Source organism: Anastrepha obliqua, chromosome 3, assembly GCF_027943255.1.
Source record: "Anastrepha obliqua isolate idAnaObli1 chromosome 3, idAnaObli1_1.0, whole genome shotgun sequence".
NCBI lineage: Eukaryota > Metazoa > Arthropoda > Insecta > Diptera > Tephritidae > Anastrepha > Anastrepha obliqua.
Window position 1 is genome coordinate 36,115,281 of NC_072894.1, and position 15,891 is coordinate 36,131,171.

The 15,891-nt window shown below is 35.5% G+C and overlaps 1 protein-coding gene across 3 annotated transcripts in view; it reads left to right on the forward strand.

The window, feature by feature from the left end:
* LOC129242980 (rho guanine nucleotide exchange factor 19) overlaps positions 1 to 15,891 on the forward strand; it is a 136,191-nt gene that overhangs the window by 32,791 nt on the left and 87,509 nt on the right. Inside the window, exon 1 of one of the 3 annotated variants that reach the window (XM_054879973.1) lies at positions 4,835 to 5,677. The exons of 1 other annotated variant lie outside the window; for it this stretch is intronic. The gene's annotated coding sequence lies outside the window, so the exon portion shown is untranslated. Of the gene's footprint in view, positions 1 to 4,834; positions 5,678 to 15,891 lie in introns of those variants that run through there. One more of the 3 variants, XM_054879971.1, reaches the window with a different exon arrangement.

Consider the following 15,891-nt stretch of genomic DNA (forward strand, 5'->3'; position numbering starts at 1 on the left):
TAGCACCGCGCAGGAGCTAAAGATCGACCATAAAGCAGTTTTAAACCACTTGCACAAAAATGTTACGCAAAATTAATGAATTTTTTCTTCCCCAAACTAATATAATGAACTGAACTGAAAAAGGTGGGAAATAAATTTAATAATTTTGACATTTTTTTTTATTATTTTAGAACAAAATTACTTAAAAAAAATAAAAAAAAAAACAGAAATATTTTTTTTCAAAATTTTTGTGAAACATTAGCTTGTCATTTGTCAATCTTCCCTATGATTCTTTTTATTTTCTCATTATTTCTTAAGACTATGTGCATTAATCCCTCAAAGTTTCATAGTGGGATCCCCATAACTTTACGAGTTTTATTCAAATGTATAATTGACTTGAAATCAATCGGTCATAAGATTTTATAAAGAATAAAGGTAAATAAATAAGTAAAACCAAAATTTTAAATAAATTTTGATTGTTCTTCTTTGAAATCTCAAAAGATATTGTATTCCTAGTTCGTTTTTCAATTTTAATATTTTCCTTTTTTTTGTCATTCAAAAAAATTAATATTAAAATGTTATTAATATATAACTTTATAATTCATATTTATTTCCCGAAGTCATTTATTACTAGGAAAAGAAACTAATGATATTACAAAAATCGATGCCTTGTTGACAACTTGTTAAACTTTTCTAAAGTATGGGCAATCCGATATTGAGTATTTTTATTCTCATGCGAATAATTTTAATATCTTTAGGAGAAATCTTTTCTTTTATGTTTTAATGTTTTCTAGATTTCCTAGTTTTAAGAAAGGAGTAACAAAAAAATCGAAAATCGTCCTCTTATATATTTCTTACAATATAAGTGGAAAATTTTCATAATTTTATATTTTTTCTTAAACTTTGTAAATTTACAGAAAATAGCACATTTAATTATCTTTAATCATATTAATTCTAATAAATAAATAAATAATAATCTTTAAATAATTATTTTTATCGGTTAACGGATTCTCCAGACCCTAGAAACTTTTATGATCTACTTTTTTTTACTTAAATCCAAAATGGCGATATCTCGAAAACTAAATACATGCCAGAAAAATGAAGGGATTTTTGACAGATTTTACATAGGAATTGGATGGTTAGACTTTTGAATTCTTGTTGGCTTTAAACAAGTGCAAATACGAGTAATAACTAAAATGGCTTAATTGTCTCTCATTGTGAAAGGAGTACTTTATACCCCTTAGCAAACCTTCAAATATTCAACTATGCACGAAATAGATTTCCGTATATGAAGAAAAAAAATGTATACGCAGCGAACTCTTTTCAGGTCATCAATGTGCATTACGACTATAAACGCTTACCGCAGCATGATTTCAATGACAGCTAAATGCAAAAGCTGTACAGTGACTGTACATTACTGTGACTACTATTGAGGAGACAGGTCTTCAAGCGAATATTATAGTAAAGCTATCATGTCTATGTAAATATAACACAATAAAATATTATGAATATATAAGTACTTATAGATCTATGCACATATAAAACTTTATTTGCCGAAATCGAGTTAACCGACTAAGTCGAAGAACTTAGGAACAACGCCTTCTTACTGCTTAAAGCGCCATCTGTGTGTCTGTTCTTTGCTTTTGTGTGTTTTGCTAGTTTTAGCAGCCACAATGCAAATAATGCGCTGACTATTGTGCGGGAGTAAGGATGGAAGCATGGAAAGAATAAGTTTTGGGATTTGAGGAATGATATTTCTGTTTTTTTTTTTTAGAAACAGGGAAAGTAGGTAAATTTTGAAAAGTGTGAGTACCGTGCTTTACGTGGGATTTTAAAATTATTCTTATTAAATCCCATACAGTTTTTAAATCGGTTTAGCTTAAAATTAACTCAAGGATGATAGATTTACAAGGTTTGCTCTTTAACTATGATGAAAAAGAAAATTGTGAGGGGAACTTTGGCTGTCACGTCTCTTGGAAAATTTGGAAGCCGAATTCTGTACGATAATTTTACATGTATTCACACACTCCTCCAATCAGTCGTTGTTCAGACGGCAGCGAAATGTTCTCTTTGATCTCCTCTATCGACTGAAATCTCATTACTGGAAGTGGTAACTTCAACTTGGGAAACAAAAAGAAGTTGCACGGGGCCAGATCAGGTGAATACGATGCTTGCACGATGGTATTTACTTGGTGTTTGGTCGAATAAATCAGCACGATTTGGGCTCGGTGCGATGGCGCATAATCATCATGCAAAATCCAAGAAATGTTTGCCCACAATTCTGGCTATTTGCGACGTACAGAATCTCTCAAATGCTTCAAAACTGATACCGATGGAAGGTACTCACGGTGCATTAAGCCTTGGTAATCGAAGAAAAAGTCAACATCACCTTCTCGGCACTTTCTGGTCGTAGGGTATATTCTTACCTAGCGCTTCCGAATATTTTTCCCGGTCCGCGCACACCTGCACCAACACGTTCATCGGTGCTGCTCTGAATATTTTGTAAGTTTTACTGAAACCGACACAATATTTTATTTAGAGCCCTCTGTGTAGATCAATTCGAATGTTTTAAGCTTATGTGTGATGTTTCATTTTTGGTAAAGAAATGTAAGGATCTGTGTACAGAGGGTGGAGGGAGCTACCAGCTGGAAAACTTAGGAGACGATATTTGTTTATTATTTATTGTAGTACCAAATGATTGACACAGCCAATAATTCATTTATTACTGAAGGAATCTTTTTTGAGCCCTTTAGACCTACATATTAATTTTCGTTATTAGCTTAGATAAACATTGAATTGAACTGTTTTGCGGTAATGAGCGCTCGACTTAAAATTATTGGGGTAAAGTTGGCTTCGATGTCAAGTTATTTATAGGTGTAGTGTAGTAGTCAATGCACATTATTTTCAAAGTAGGCTATGCAATAATGCTATTTTGATATTTTAAATATGTGCTGATTCCGCATATTCCAGTAATTCCCAATGATTTACTAATCAATTTCAAGTATTTGCATTTCTAATAAATAAAACCCAAGAATAATATTTAAATGCCCTTAAATTGACCTTCGAAAATCTACGTTTTCCCATGACCAACAATGTATGTATAAGTAGCTTGCTCCAGATTTGGTACTTCAAAAAAATCTTTTAATACAAATATGTACTTGTGTCACATATTTTTTTAATCTTTTTTTTTTAAATTATTAAAGCATTTTCTCCTACTTGATAAAATTAGTACAAAAATAAAGCTCAAAAAAGTTCTTTCCGAATTTATAACGAAATTTAGAAGGTTTCTCAATGTTTGTACCCTCTATTCACTGGGTTATTGCTACAAAGAGATTGGGGCTATATCTCTTAACAATAAGAAGCAAAAAAAAAAAAACAAAAACGTAGACAAGACCAACACAACAGTATTCGCAATTGAAACAGAATAGCATTATTGCCGATACGCACGCAAAATAGAAAAAAAACCTACATATATGTATGTACATTCATATACGAAGGTGGCCCAAGAAGTGCCTAAAAATTAGAAAGATGCCGTTGCCACTTCAAATCTAATATTTAACCTGTCAAATCTTGTCTTAGGGCTCTGTCAAATAGTTTAATAAAATTAAAAAAGAGACTTTGTGTGCTCATTAAATAAAATTTGAGTGAAAAAACAATATCGTTAACAAAATACTTGAAAATGATTATGGGCGTAAAAATCCATGACAGTAACTTGAAAAAAAATGACGGGCTCATCACATGGATCAGTTCATAAAACGATAACCAATGCCATAACAAGAGCTGTTATGTTATCGACGGCAAAAGCACAAGTCTGCTGTCGCAGTTAGCAGCACCTTACGACAATTTTTTTTTTTTAAGATGGAAGAATGGTTTAGCCGCTAGAGATTTGGGTCGAATGAAGAGAACATAGGTGAAACAAGCGACTATTTTGTAAACCGCGAAACATTAGCCATACTATTTGGAGAAATGTTGCATAAAGTTTATCGAGGTAAAATAGAAAAATATTATTTTTTTGTCTCATAGGACCTATTGATCCACCCTAGTACATGCATCTGTACATATGTATCTTTCTATGGAAGTGGGTGCCAAGTGGTACACAAATTAGGTGCCACTAAAGAACGTTATTCGCTATCTGGAGCTGCTGCTTGCCTCTGCTGGCATTTCAGCTGTTGTTGTCTTCTGCAGCATGCTTTACTTGCTTTCGAGTTCAGTGAGCTGATGTGCATCTTCAAGTGGCCGAACAGTGGAACCACAATACTTTGCCAGCCAATCAATCCATTGTAAGCAATTTGTGGCTGATGCTAGAGCTGGAATGGAATGTTTGCTTATGGTATGCATTTATATACAAATAGATATGTGAGCACGCATGGGTGATGGTCGTACGTGTTGCTGGCGCATCTTCCGTCACCGCTCTGACGTCTCACTGTACGTCCACAATACTCATTCCCTCAGCGCAGCGCATTTCTGCTCATGCTAATGTTAATCTTCTTTACTGACTCTCCGCTGAGCTCTACTGCTGGCACTGACTTTGATTGCCTCCGCTGTATGGATATCGCGGGTATGTTTTCTGCGTTTCGCTTTGGCGGTATCGAAGGCACGTTTTCGCTCGTCGCGCATTGGCTTGAAGCGTGTCTTCAAAGTGCACACTCTCACTCGTTCTCACTCTGCTCTTTTCTTATTGCTAAGTATTTGTTATTATACTCGTACTACGTATCCATTATTCACTATTCGTCTGCTCTTGCTTGTGTTGGCCGTTTTTGTGACTGGCTTGACTGCCTAACTGTTTGGAATTTTTCAGTTTTCTCGCAGTCGCTTTACGTTTAAGTCGCGCTTAAAATTTTTTCGTCGGTTGAAAAAATTTAATTTTGCTAAAATTTAAGCGCGTTTTTTATAAGTTATATGCATATATTGTTTAAAAAATTTTATTGAAAAAATATAACTATTTGAAGTGCATTTATAGTCGCAAAAAGATTTGACTTCAATTGAAGTTAATTAATGCACACCAGCGCTGGAAAAGTGTTTATTTGTAACAAGTGAAGCGGAAGTGCAACGAAGAGTGCTGCATGATTTCTGCGAGTGTGTGTATGTGTTGATAGTATGTGGAAAGTGCAATCCAAGTGAAGAAAGTGCAATCACGAAAAATCTATATATACCCATGCTTACACGCATGCATATATAGTATGTATACAAAAATTTAAAGTGAAAATTCGCATCTCCTTTGCATGTCTATTTTCACATATAAAAGTTGCCTATTTGCCTGTTCGTTGCAACAAACAGGTTCATCCGAGTACGCGTGCGCAGACAAATGTCCGCTTGCAGATAACCGCCTTGGCGACTTAAAAGTCATTTAGCGCAGACACATTCAATCAATAGAATAGATTTTAGGTAAAGAATCAGCACTAAAAATACGAAAAAAATAATCACTTTAAATTCATCTACATTTAATAAAATTAATTTTGCTTGTGAAAGATTTAAAATGCGCTGCATGTTGAACTCGAACTTGACTTTAAAACGTAAACGGCAATCGAAAGATATTTAACTGACGACTACTGACTCATTTTTGTTATGTTTGTTGTTGGCATTGGCAGCGCAGGAATGCCAAACATGCGCGACATTCGACTACAACTTCGGTGCCGCGCGTAGTTCTCCGATTTTGTTTCGTTGGTATTTGAATGAAGAAGATCAGCTTTGTTTTATGGTAAATAAAAATAATTCTTCTTTTTTATTTATTTATTAGTTGTTATTTTGTATATTAATAATTTGGACAAATTGTGTTGGCAATTTTTTGATTGAAATTTAATCAGATTGGAGTTGCTAACTGTATTACAATTACCCATATATTATTCCAGTAAAACGGCTACCTGGTCGTAGTTAACCCTTTAACTGCTAATAGATAAGATACTAAGTACGTAGGGTGGGCGGAGGTGTATATTCTAAACATCTGGGGATCTCTTTTTTTTTGCTTTCGGCTTTCCGACTAATGTAATATTTTTCAGGCTGCACTCATGGCAATAATTACGGCAGTGACACTGTTACAGTGCGATGCGATACCTGCAGATGATATATACATTTTCACTTATTGTCAGACAGCGATAACATCCTCACAAAGCAGTTGACAATCTCTAAGATAGCCACGAACTGCCTCACATCTCTTCATAAGGTGGAATGGAATGCCAAAGCAAGATTTGTTCCTGTTCATTGCGGCATCGAAGGGGATTGTAGGGCAAATGTACTAGCGAGACGCGTTGCCAAAATGACTAATGAGTGCACAGCCAATGACATAAACGAACCCTTGAAGTGCAGTAAACAACTTATCTTCCTGGAGAATCGCCTGACAATTGTGGTCTACGCTCAATGCTAAAAGCACAGCAACTAAGCTAAGCCAAAATAAGTACAGTTTTAGTACATTGGTTTCCTTTATCCCGGGGCTCCCGGGGTTATGTTAGCTGGGTATTTTGTACGTTTAATTTTCGCTTAACTGCTAACTTTGTCGATATCCTGTACAAAACAGCAAAGATATTAAATAAAGATAGGAATATATGTAATTTTTCTGCTTAGAAAAGACCAAAAAAACATAGTTCATTCATTTCAAAAAATTTTACTAAAATAAAGGAAAGATTTAAAAGAGCTTAAAAAGTAATATTTGAAACCAATAATATTTCATACTATAAATAAGAGGTGCATTAATCTAAACACTTAAAGGCCTCGTAAACCATGTACACGTATAGCCTAGCCATAAGGCGGCGTTAATCGGGACTAACGACTTAATTCGGAATTGTCTCAGGGGTTAGGTGCAAGTAATGCGGATTGACAATTAGACTTAATTCTCATAATTTAAGCGGATTAGGGGAATTTTCGATGGCAACATTGCCGAAAAATTACATTTAATATCTGTTGTGAATGAAAGATAATGCAACTTAAAGAGAAGATCAGGAAAGACTGCGGTCCATCTTTTACTGACAAAACTATCCAATAAGCAAATCAGGTGTTCACTAATCAGAATTAACTGCGCCGGCAATCCCGCCGTGCTAATATTAACATTCTCTCTGACAGTCAAGCAGCTCTAAAATCGTTGGATACCTTTTCATTCCAATCAAGGTTGGGAATGATTTAAAATTCGCAACACCCTAGCATCAAGAAACTCTGTTACCTTGATGTGGATTCCGGGACATGAGGGACACGAAGGGAATGAAATTGCGGACACTGTAGAGAAAAAGGGGGCAAACACTCCCTTCATACATAGGTCGTGAACCTTTCTGCGGGGTAAATAACAGCTTCATAAGTGTATTTCTACGTGAGCAGGAACAACGAGGCCTAATCGACTACTGGAGAGCCCAATCGGGCTACTCATAGATCCAGTACGGATAAAGGCAGAAACAATCCTTAACCTAAGCAGAAAGGAAATAAAACTTTACAGTTAACTATGTACTAACAGGTCACTGTAAACTTAATTAACACATGAAAAACGATTCCTGTAAACTCTGCAAAGATGCACTGGAAACAGCAGAACATGTTCTATGCGACTGCCCAGCAGTGGCACGACGCAGGCTAAATGACCTGGGAAATGAGGCTATAGATCCAAACCTCCTGGTAGAAATTAAGCCTACAGCAGTTTTAGGATTTATTAACAGCTTAGAGCTGTTTGAGTAGGCTATGTCTGGCTGCACAATAGATCTCTTCAGATCGCAGTGCATAAACAGCTAGTCAATAATAATAAAAATCCCGATTAACGACCCGTCTGTCTAGACTATTACGAGCTCGTAAGACAGTTGTTGAACGAAGATTTCAATGCATAAATTTAAGCGAAGGCACAAAGCAACCCTGTGTAATGGAATCACGCAAATATTTCTCAGGTGCATTTATGTAATTGGGCGTGTAAAGATTTAATTCTCATTGTTTCGTAAATTAGGCACTTACATGAATTCCCTCATTAATTAATACATAGTTTTACGCGCTTTATTTAATTAGAAAAAATCACAAAACTTTCTTAATAACTTAAATGTCCATACCTCCATTTTTGACCGTAGTGACACTATTGGAAAATATTATTAATAAAACATATTTTCCCAGCGCTTTAACGAAACTTAGAGTTTTTATAACCTTAAATACGATACTAGAATAGCTCGACTGCGGGACAGTTTATCTTTCATTAAAATAAAAAAGTCAAAATCGAACAATTTTAAGTTCTTATATAGAAAAATCCTTCCTATATTTGTGGTTCCCTTCGCAAAGGTCTGATAAATCAGTTCGTGGGAAATCTGCGTACATACTTATACGAGTATAGTACAAGGTGGCACAAAATTAATCATCAAGTTTTGTTATTGACGAACTTTTTTTACTAACAAAAAAACATTATTTTGAGTAATGGAAATCTTTATTTTGTCCTTAAGGCACACCATTGCTTGTTTGTTTGTTTACTGCAGCTGTTTAGCTCACCAGTGCAGGCATTTGCAAAAATTATAAATCTTCCGACACTTAACTCTGCGCCAACTTGTATAATAGGCTAATCTAAATCTAATAAAACACAAAATGTGTGATATCAATGGAAATTATTCATATTTAAGTAGTTTACTGCATTTTAAAATGGACGAGAAATATTTTTATTTATATGAATTTTCTTCTCAGCGTATGCCTTATGGTAAATTGAACGATTCGGCCGGAGGCTCTGTTGAAAAATTACCACTTTCCGGCTTTTCTGAGTTGTGTCACTATAGAGAAATACATGCGATATATGCAAAAATATCTTCAAAAATAATTCTTTGGAGAAACCACATACATAAAGCCTTCTTAACACTATAGCACTCACCTGCTACTTCGGAATTTGATGTATCTAAGGAAAGGCCTTGATCAAATCAAAAAATGCAACTTTGCGCAATTTTATAACAATAATATTAAAGAATCCAGTGAATCAATTTCCAAACCCAAATATGTTACTGTTTTTGAATGTCCTTTCCCAGGCCTTTCTCATAATTTCTAATGAACGCAAATTGAACAACTAAATTTCATGTATGGTATTCATTTATAGACAATTGCCGGTGAAAGAATAAACTTAATGAATATGCTGAAAAAGTTTTCGGCGACTATAAACAGATCAACAATTGACCAATGTTTTTTGCTGTCCCAGATTTTTGAAAAATGTCACGAATACAAAATTATGCCATGCTGTTTTTTTATACACTCCAAACAACTCATTGACTTACTAAGAGATTAAACCTCTGCGCCAACCTTAAAATTATTAACAGCAACGCATAGATGAAACTTTGAGATTGAAAATAAATTTCTCGTAATAAAAAGGGTGTTTATGATCTTCAAATTCGAAAGAAAGCTATGAAGGCGGCGTACAGGCTCAAGTTAAACGGAGTCTGGGGAAATGAAGAAAGCACTGGCCACTGTCGGATATACCACCAGTTGTCGGGGCGGTGCACACTGTTATCGATGCCAGTGGACAATCGGGTGCCTGTCGTTAACCTCGGTAGGAAATATGATGTTTTGCAAGAGATTTGTGGAAGAGTGACCTCAAACTAATTTATCCGACTTACTACCCACTTTTCATCTTTCTTATCTCTATTCTTTCTACTGAAATCTATCCGGGTGTAGTACAATAGTCTCCTGACTGAGTGCTTGGACTTGTCCAACGCCATACAAATCTAATCTAATCTGGGTGAGCGGCAAATTATTATGTGTTAGGCGACGATTTTAATTCAAGAATTTAACTTGAGTTCTGGTTATTCGTTCTCGACACACTCTCGGTACTTGTTACTATATCGAGCACATTTTCAGCTGCATTTTCGAAACAATGCACGCTGCCCAGTAACACGAAAGGAACGTCAAGATTTCTCAGTATATTATCGTTGATTTTTCAATGCTGAAATACAACAATTTTATTTATTTATTTTTATATCCGACATGGAAATTAGCTTCACGACTTAAATTTAAGTGGATTTGAATTGAGCGTAATCGAAATCGCTTTATACTTAACAGCTGTTAAACGACGCTATAAGAGCTGTCAAAATAAAATATTTCCAAAAATTCGAACTTAGCCGTTAGCCCTTAGTTGCGTGAAGAAAATTCTTAGTATTTTTTTAAGTAGATATGAAAGCGCAGGCTCCGAGCGACAGCCAGAGGGTTAAGCTTTCCCGTTGAGTTAATTACAATTTTGCAATAAACTTATTATTACCATTTGCTACTAACGCTGTTTTGTTATGGTTTTGTTTGTCGGTGTTTTTTTTTTTTTTGTTTTCGTTTTTATTAAGCAACGTGTTTGCACTTGTTTGTGTTTGTATAAGTAGTGAGTACGTACGTGTCGACCTTTAAGAATTACCATGCCTATTTTAAATATTTTGAGGGTTATCTTATTCACATACATACGAACAAGTCACATTCACTCACAGCCAATTTCTGTGATAGACTTGCCTTTTTTTATTCACGCGCTGCCGCATTTAATAAACTTGATGTATGATTTTTAAAGGTATTCACTGTGAGAAATCGCTTATTACATGCTTCTTTAATTTTTAGCCAACTGCTAAACAAAAGAAAAACATAACAAGAACAATAACGCCAAAAATGTGGTAACATCGCTGGCCCTCTCGTTGCACCGCTGGTTGTACCTATCTTTTATTATCTGGTGTGTTGCAAAAGCTGGTTGGCGGCTAAGTTGCTGCTGCCACTGAATTGTCTGCTACACAATTAGCTGTTACTGGTATCGTTTATGGGCTGCCTGATTTACTGGCGTGCTAATTTTTGTTTTGTTTATTTGCTTGGCTGTGATGTTAGTCGCTTGGCTGGGTAAGTTGAAGCGCGCAAACAGGGTGTAACCATTACGGTAATTAAAACATACCAACAAGTAGTTACATGAACTGTAAACTTACATACACACGTTGCAATATTACCTACTTCTACATGGCTATACAAGTCTGTACGAAATAGCTTTGAGAAATGCTATCATGATCGAAAGAATCTAATTAGAATGAAGTATTTATTTGTAATAATTTATATAGCAAAAAAGTGGAATAAAATAAAAAATTAACTATAGGAGAAAAAATAATATAATATAAATATGTAAAGTATAAATATATATAATATAATATATAACACCTCTTGAGGACTTCCCGCCAGTTTTTCCAGTCGTCTCTCGGCAGGTAATGGTAAACCTTCGAGTTTATTAAATAAAAAATAAATAAATAATTGGCGCGTACACTTCTGTTAGGTGTTTGGCCGAGCTCCTCCTCCTATTTGTGGTGTGCGTCTTGATGTTGTTCCACAAATGGAGGGACCTACAGTTTCAAGCCGACTCCGAACGGCAGATATTTTTATGAGGAGCTTTTTCATGGCAGAAATACATTCGGAGGTTTGCCATTGACTGCCGAGGGGCAACCGCTATTAGAAAAATGTTTTTATTAATTTTGCTTTCACCGAGATTCGAACCAACGATCTCTCTGTGAATTCCGAATGGTAATCACGCACCAACCCATTCGGCTACGGCGGCCGCATGAAAAAGCTCCTGACATAAAACCATTTACTGTTCCGGTTCGGCTTAAAACTATAGGTCCCGCCATTTGTAGGAAAACATCACTAAGCACAACACAAATTGGGGGAGTAGCTCGGCCAAACACCCAATTAAAAGTGTAAGAGTGTAATATATGAAATAGACTGCATGCTATCCACACAATGAGAATATTAATGGAAAAGTACAGAAAAAAAACCTCTATTTTATTTTTGATCTGAACAAAAAACATTCGATAGAGTACCTTGCAAACTAATATGGCAGGTTCTTACATGGGCCACGGAAAGTACCTTAATCTTATATTATATTACGTCAATGCAATACAGGGCATGTATGACAATGCTACCATAAAATTTAGAGCAGTAGCTGGAGAAATGGATGAGTTAGCCGTATATATTAAGTGGGGTACACCTAGGTTTCGCATTGAGACATTTTCTCTTCAACCCGGTCATTGATTACATAACCGCCAGCGTTAGGGGGTTATATACAGTAAGAGCTTTCAAAGAATCGATTTTTTTTTAATATTATTTTCTTAAGCTACATATAAATAAGAACACACACAGAAAATTTAATATCGTCCCAAAGAATTTTTCCGAAGTTATACACAAATTTGAAAAGGCGTTTCAGAGTGCTTGAAAGTGCTTTTCAAACTTTAAACGCGTTTTTCTCAAAATGGTGTTTTCAAAGTCGGTGACCAACACGACTCGAAAACGGCTATACCGATTAGTATCAAATTTTAACACGAGCTTCTTAAATAGGTTTTAATAGTAATTAAGCGAAAATTTTTTCTCACCAATAAATTTTTTTTGTATAAACAATTTCAGGCCGAAATTTTGGTCAAAAATCGATTTTTTTTTGAGAAACCGCCATTTTGTCAAAAAAAGTTATGTTTGCTTATTCCTTCGATTAATTACTAGATTTAACATTTCTTTATCGAAATCTACCGGAGATCAGATGTAGCTCCTTTCCAAATAAATATTTTGATTAATACTAAGTCTTAAAATACAGTTACAAGATAACATAATATGTGTACAAAGATTATGATCAATAAATTTAATAGTTTTCTCAGAAAAAATTCTAGAAAATTCGCTTTTTTCGGTTTACTAACTGTATATAACCCCTAAACGCGACGCCGCGTGGGCCATACTTTACGCAGATGACATTGTGCTAGTGAGCGAAAATGCAAATTATATCCAAGTCACACTCAATCAGTGGCAAAACAACGTCGAGTTGTAGGGGCTAAAAATAAGCAGAAAAAAAGCAAAAGTTATGCGCTGTGGCTTAACAACAGCAAGCCCAACTGAACAACACCAAATCAACAACCCAATTCAACATCAATCTTGCTGAACGGCAGCCCACAAAATGCGATCCCTATGCATAAATACGTAGGCTTTGTTATAACAAATACTGGAGAAGTTAATGAAGACGTGCAGCACGGGGTTAACTCGGCATGGTTAAAATGGAAAACTCTAACCGGGGTGCTATGTGACATTACCGGTGAAGTGAAAAGGCAAAATATATAAAACCGCCTTCCGCCCCACTTTGTTATATGGAGCCGAATGCTAGCCTATAAAAAAGTCGCATGAAAGAAACCTTCAAATGGCGCAAATGAACAGGTTGAGGTGGTCAACCTCGGTCACAATGCTGAATAAAGCGCTTAATCGATTCCTTCGTGGAAGTCTTAAAATAGCGTCAATTGAGCAAAAAATACACGTAAGCCATCTTCGCTGGCATGGGCATGTCCAGAATAAACTCTCGTTTTGAGATATATACAACTAAAGGTAGAACATTTTTCAAATTAATTTTAAGCACTCTTTGGAAAAATTTCAATCACGAGGTTTAGTTAATTTTTACTGTGAGTATTCTCTGGAGTACATAATAAGAATTCAATAAATTTGTGTGTAAAAAGGTTTGAGAAATTAGCAGATTGGCTATCATCGCATGCGTCTGTCCTGCTCAATGGAAAATATGTGTTGCTTTTATTGCCGATAGTGTGCGCGTTAGACCAAAGACATCAACTCGCCGCAAAAACTTGGTTACTCAACATTCGCAGCGCTGGCCTGATAAAAGTTCTGAATAAAGGACTCAGCAAATGCGCTTAGAAGGCTCAATGTGATTTTTATAAGAATATTTTCACGTTGGTAGCTGCTTGAATAATCAAAAGTCGTATTCTGTACTAGGATTTGTGAGGCATAAGAATTCAAAATTTACCGTCTAATAGAGCTGGCACTTATAGGATATGTGCGCGCATGCTGTTTTATTGAGAAATTCTATAATGACCTCTCCACAGCCAGTACTGAGAATGTGCGAAAGTTATTTCTTAAATATGTCTTTTCGCCCATGACGTTTGGAAATTAGTACTTAAATAAATTAAGAAATAGAGTCCGTGCTAGACCTTCAAAAACCACCCATTCTCTGTAGTACTTTGACGCAGAGTTTTGATTAATATATTAAAATGTATACCAATTACAGTATTGAAGAGAAAGATTCTTCAAAAAAAATGGGAGGACTAGGGTACATTGAGTAAACAACTGCATTGCATTGAATTGGCTTTAGGCAAAACCCCTTGCCCGTCAAGTAAAAAAATGGCTTGTTTACATGTTGTTCATATGGTCATTCATGCATACATATGCATGTATGCAAATTTTTGCCACGTCCTTTCCACATCGATCTAAAATTCCAGCCATTTGGCTGTAAACATTGCACTTAAACCACTTGACTTTTTGTTATTTCAAATGCTTACGTCGCCTTTGGTGTCACATATGAACGGTTGTATGTACATTACGAAGGGCAGACTAGCGGACGCATAGAAAGACAGACTGTCAATCAAATTGCTACGCACCATAAATGTCAATAAATTGAAAAAAATATATTAATGTAAATGTTGGCATATGTAATGCACACAATTTACAACATCATCACCACAACAACAACGCCAACAATAATAATAACAATTTCTGCTACGACACAACTGGTGCTGCATACACAAACTACCCTCTCTGGAGGCCGATGGTGAGCATCTGCCAAGTGACACTAAACATTCGATCGGCTGGTCGGTCGGTCGCTGGTGCTTTTTCTGATTATTATTGTTGCTTATACACATTTGTGTGTGTGTGCGCTTTGCTATTGCAGCTGCTGCAGAAGTGGTGCTTTGCTTTATTGACAGCCATCCAATTATTACACATACGCCAGAGTGCGCCACAACCACCCGCGTTAGTAATTACAATAATCGCTGGTCGCGGTCGTGTCGATTTACATATATATCTACACATCTATGGTCATGTATAGCAATTGAGGGTGTTTTGGCTTTTGCAAATCGAACTCAGTCAGTCAGTTAGATGCACTGGTTAGTTGCTGTTGCCAACAGTCGGCGGCAAGCTAGCGTTCGTTTGGGCGAGTGGAAGGCGCGTGGATCGTAGTGTTGTTGGGCCGTATTGAAAGTGTGTTATTTACTGGTGAATTGGTTGCTTTGACAACACAGAATGTTGTAATTTTTCGGACCAAACAAATGAGTGTAGAAAATACTTAAATAATTCATGTGTATATCCTCGAGATGAGGACGTGATGACATAAAATTTAATAGTGTAAAATATAACAATAGTTGTCGGAAATGTGCCCTTTCAAAAAGAATTGAAGCAAACACAAAAAAGTTTTTAATGCATTTGCTTATAATTGCCAGGTAATCAAAGCATACAGGGAGTAACTATTTAAAAATATGTTTATTATTATTTTTTTTAATAAAATATGGATAAATAAAAAATGTGCCTATCAAACGACGCGTCACCAGCGACGACGTATGTAAGTAGGCTGAGGAAAATCATTTAAAGTAAATATATAGAAATCTGACTCGAAATCCTCAACTCGCCTTCAACAATATAAAATGCACAACTAACTATGTTTTTATTGTTGTTGACTCCCATTTAGAAAAGCCCAAGCTTCGCCATCTTTAAGATTGTTAATGAAAATCACTAAAACCGTGAAAATGTGCTTCTTCAATGCAATTGTTTTAGTTGTCACAAAGCAGGTTAGCTAATTACACCTCTCTCCAAAATCTATTATATTAAAATAAAGTCCGTCCCTCTCTTTTTATTCTTTATAAATAAAAAGTATAAGATTATGTAAGCATATGATTTACCTTAAAAAACAAATCCGTTTTGCAAGAAGGGGGTAAACCGCTGACATTAATATTTTTAATTTTATAATTTCTATAATTTTGAAGGATTTTAAATATAGCATAGCGTACCCTGTTTTGGACGTTTGTAAAGAGTAATTTAAATGAGAGACATTTTAAACTAAATGTACGGAAAAGCGAGGGAACTGCTTAGGCTAACAAAGCCGCAGCTCTCGAATTTGTTAGGTATCTTTACCGGAAATTGTCTACTAGGTGTTCATGCGGTAAGACTTGGGAT